The 4,785-nt window shown below is 36.8% G+C and overlaps 1 non-coding gene across 1 annotated transcript; it reads left to right on the plus strand.

Annotated features, from left to right (window-relative positions):
• Positions 1–1,422: 1,422 nt before the first annotated feature.
• On the plus strand, positions 1,423–1,495 carry TRNAK-CUU (transfer RNA lysine (anticodon CUU)). Its single transcript has one exon. It is a non-coding gene; the product is annotated as a tRNA-Lys (tRNA).
• The last annotated feature ends 3,290 nt before the right edge of the window (positions 1,496–4,785 follow it).

Here is a 4,785-nt window from a genome sequence, read left to right on the forward strand (position 1 = left end):
GTCCTTGGGGAAATGCCCAGGTGGTAGAAGATGAGGTAGTCAGCTGCAGTACCCCTGGGTGCCAGGACAGCATGGGACTCAGGATCTCTGCAAGGTCTCTGAGTTACAAATCTCAGTGGAAAGGCTCAGCCCCAAATGCTGAGCATGGCCAGGGAGAAATGCCAAAATGCAGACAGGGAGCTGCAGTCATGCTGGGAGTAAACGGGCAGCCTTGTCACTGTCATATTTTCTGGAGAAGTCCCCCGACCCAGGATTTCTCTCCTGGGAAGCTGAGAAGCCTCAGAGAAAAAAGAAAACAATATTATCTCATTTGCTTCTCCTGTGTTTTGCTGCTTTGGAATATGGTTTGGAGATTGTTTACCAACAGGTGGTTGTTTGATTGGTTTCATGTGAATTGTTTTTACTTAATGACCAATCACCATCCAGCTGTGTCGGGGCTCTGGAGAGAGTCACAAGTTTTTCATTATTATCTTTTAACCTTCAGTCTGTATCCTTTCTCTATTCTTTAGTATAGTTTAGTATAGCATTCTTTAATAAAATATAGATCATAAAATAATAAATTAGCCTTCTAAGAACATGGAGTCAGATTCATTCATTCCTCCCTTTGACAGGGGTCTCAGAAAATACCACACAGCCTTGGGTCTTGGAACAGCCTGCAACAGGGGAAGGCATTTCTGGGTGGCCCCACCCTTTGCCATCCCATCAAGGTGATGTCAAGGGGGATGTTTGCTCACACATTTGGTTTCAATGAAGGCTGATAGCATGGTGTCCTGGGTTGACTATATGATGCTTTTATCCCCAACCGTCTCATTCTGTTTATGTTGAATAATAATAAGTTTTGTACCTTTAAGAGTGTTACAGAGAGTGAAGGGGGGGGAGAGAAGAAGCGCGCAGTTTGTTTTCAGACACTGCACTCACTCCTCCACATTCCTGCTCCTGACTGTGTTGTCTGCGGACAGACAGCAGGACAGAGCTCTTCTTTTGCTTTTTAGTTAGTGTTAGCTAGCTGAGGCAAAGAAGTTCCCTGGACTGTGTATTTTTCCTTTTTCTTTGGACCTCTTGAAACTGCTCTGGACTGAACACCCAGGAGAGCACCGGCAGCTGCAGCTGTGACCCACCGGGCCAGGCCTGGCCTGCGACCATTCCAGCACCGGAGGGACTGATCAGAGACTGAGTGAGCTGCTGCTTGAACCCGGGGTTTTCTCAGTTTGTCATCTCTTTTAGAGTGGCAAGGGGTCTCATTGTTTTGATACTGTTTTGGTCTTATTGTTTAATAAACAGTTTTTTTCCACCTTTCTCCAAGGAGGTATTTTTTCCTCCCGGACCAGTTGGGGGGAGGGGCCGATTGGATCTGCTTTTCCCACTGGAGCTCCTTTGGGGGATTCTTCCACAAATTTGCTCTAAACCTGGACAAATACATGAGCCCGGCTCGCTCAGTCGGTAGAGCATGAGACTCTTAATCTCAGGGTCGTGGGTTCGAGCCCCACGTTGGGCGCCAATTCATGTATATGTCCAGGAACCTTCCTGGACCATCAGAGATGATTTCCTTGTCTCCTGCACCTGGGAGATAACATCAGGAGCCTTCCTGGCCCTTGATTAATTGCTGTGTCCCAAGAATTTCATAAGATTCAGACTCGCCCTGATTGCATCTGGGCACTCAGGAACCGATACCAACTTATTCAAACTTCTCCTGTGTGCTCAGACTTCTGTCTACAAACTGGGACCCGTCTTTGTCTATTTCAGCATATGTATAGAAATAGATTTGCATTCGAAGAAGTGAATAGAAAGATGCGGTCATCTATGTCTCAGGCAAAATAAACTGTGTATAAACTGGACCCTGGAAACACTCGGGGTGAACCTTTGAGGGGACGTCGTGACTCTGACGAACCTCTGGTCTCACCCAGTGCCCGTACCCGGGACTGACGCTGTCTTGATTGTGGTGGTTGCTCGAAATTCTATTTTTTTGTAATTGACCCAATAAATCGTTGTTAAATATTTCATAAATTTGGCTATCGATTTGATCATTTATAACAGTCTTCATGAAAATGTTTAAGTCAAAAACTATAATATTTCATTCGTTGATAATTTACTCCCTTGCTTAAACATTGTAATCACTTTTCTTCTGATTTTTCTTCATTTTGTGGGTTACCCATAGTGGGTGATGCATAGGACTGACCAGTAAGAGAAAGATAGAAGAAGAAGAAGCAGTAATGCAAGTGATATAATAATTATTTTAATTATTAAAAATGTAAATTCAAATGTAATCATTAATCTAATGGTTATTAGTTAAAGAGATCTTCAGTTCTTTTAATATAATTGCACCTTGGAACAAATGTGAATAAATTTGTTGAGGATGTGTGCTTACATATTTCAAAGGTTGAAAAAAAGGTTGACTGTATTCACAAATAATTGGAAAAAATTTATTAAACACATTTTTGCATTAAGGCTATGTTCTATTTTTTTAGGGAATAGATTGATGTTATAAATACATATTATATTGTTGGCTTTTCGCAACTATTAAGATGAATGCTATATGTATAATGTTAAAATAACTTTGCTTTTATTTCTGCTATTAACAAAAACTTAGACATGGTAGTAGTGGTAGCAGATATAGTTATGAGTGAACTGTCTGTTTGGTCAGGATAATATCTAGCGAACATGTAATGTGGATCCTGCTATTGATATGCCAACTATCAGCACTCACCACGTGAAGAAAGCACGGACCAAGGCCCGAACTGGAAATGATAAAGAGAACAGACCAAAACCACAGGCAAGAAACACACACACTCTAAAAAGGCAGACCCAAGGAGGGGCCATGCAAAATAGTTATTGGAATATGTAAACTAGTTTGTGGGAAATAATGAATATGCATAAGGTCTATGAATATTCAACAGGCTGATGTGATGGAAAAGGTATTTAGGGTGTATCTCCAAAGATAAGTGTGCTGTGGCTGAATGCCAAGCACCTGGCCGTTTTTTACCCTTTGCTTTATTACTGTCTCCTAGTGTCTTTTTATTAAACTTTTTAAATTTTACCAGGAAAGTGAACCTCGTGTTTTACATTGACACTGTAGTAATCTTCATTTGGACGCAAAACAGAAATTGTAGCTTTGTGGGTAAAAAAAAAAAAAATTCTTTAAATTTAGTTGGATTACTTTAAGAAATTTTTTTCTTTTGACTTCTCACACTGAAAGCCACGTAGTAGAGGGTGTTAGGGTTACTACATTGATTAGCATAAGTTAAAGAAGTGAGGTCAAATTAAAATATTCTTCTAGGACATAGGAAGCTCATACTACATTAAAGATGTTTGGGTGCATTAGAGAGTTGGTAGAAGATGGTTTTGTATCTTATTTATATTCTTTTAGGATTCTTTAGTTTAATAATTAATAACTTCTTAAAAAAATTAGCCAAATTCTAATAAATATTTTAAGGTAGAATTCAGAAAGTCAAACATATATGTGTGATTTCATATATGTATAAACTTTTGTACCAACTTTCAAAATAAAAGCAGTTAAAACAAATTATATGTTCATAAGACATTTTGCCATATCATATTTTCTTTTGTAAAAAGATGAAACAAGCTTGGCAGAAAAACTTGAACTTAATTATATATAAAATGCTTTGACTAATATTTAAATTTTTGGCAATGTAAATATAAACAAATTACAAGCGTTAATAAATTTGACAATACAAACAATTATGATGACAGTTTAAAAGTTTCATTCATTTTTGCATAGTTCCATCTTATTTGTTGGTAGGGTGTTGTATATATTAAAAAAAAGAATTTCGGCTTACTACAGACTAATATGAAAAGAAAACAAAAACTTCTTATAGTTTTTGCAATGTGACAAAGCTTAAAGTGAAGAAATAATTATTATACCTAGGTGTAAATCTGTTGCTGGCAGTTTTCTTGTTCCCAAATTTGTTCTCCTTATCTTCAGTGCAGGGCTGTTTGGAATTCCTAAAAAAAACTTCTTGGGCAAGGAGTATGCTTAAGTGTAACAAGTTGTTACCATTTTTTAAAAAGTTTTTGTTTGTTTTTTTTTTTTTAATTTGTATTTTAAAGCTTTCTTTGGACATGATAATTAAGTTTGGTAGCAGGAAATGACTTTGCCTACAGTCCCTCCTTAACTCTCTACCTGCAAGCAGGGTAGAGAACTAAGCAATAATTACTTGAATGTTACACTATTTTTGTGCTTGGATTATCTTTGTAGAAGATGACCTGGCACTAAATTAATTTAATAAAGAAAATAAAGCTTGTATATTATATTTTATATTACTTTAAAGGTTGGAGTGATCATCTCCAGGGGTGCTTTGTGTAAGTTGATTTTAAAGTGTCTCACTTCTCTCTCTGGGAAGTTGTTTCTTATACTAAATTAAGCCAAGTCAAAGTTATAAACACTGGAGTAGTCTCTCTCGAGGGGCGCTCTTTATAAAATATTTTCTAAGGTCTTACCCTTTACGCCTTGACAGCACTTTAGAGTTTAACAAAGTTAAAAATCACAAACTGAAAAATTATAAAGTTTAAAAACTGATTCTAATAGTTTTGATTTATTTGGTTTAATTTGGAATGAATGCACAGTAATGTATTTCAAGGCAAAAGAAAACCATAGGAGAAAAAAAAATTTCAAAAATACAATAGTTGTTCTTATTTAAAAGCAAAGTGTGATACAAAATTTTTTACTTGAAAGCACCTTGCAGCATAATGCTTTAAATATTTTCTCATTGGTTATAGCAGAAGTATTAAGTAACGTAATAAAAGGATCTTATGCATTAGTAAGCTGAA

Source organism: Melozone crissalis, unplaced genomic scaffold (genome assembly GCF_028551555.1).
Source record: "Melozone crissalis strain CALT ecotype California unplaced genomic scaffold, PUWL_Pcris_2 ptg000035l_1, whole genome shotgun sequence".
Lineage (NCBI taxonomy): Eukaryota > Metazoa > Chordata > Aves > Passeriformes > Passerellidae > Melozone > Melozone crissalis.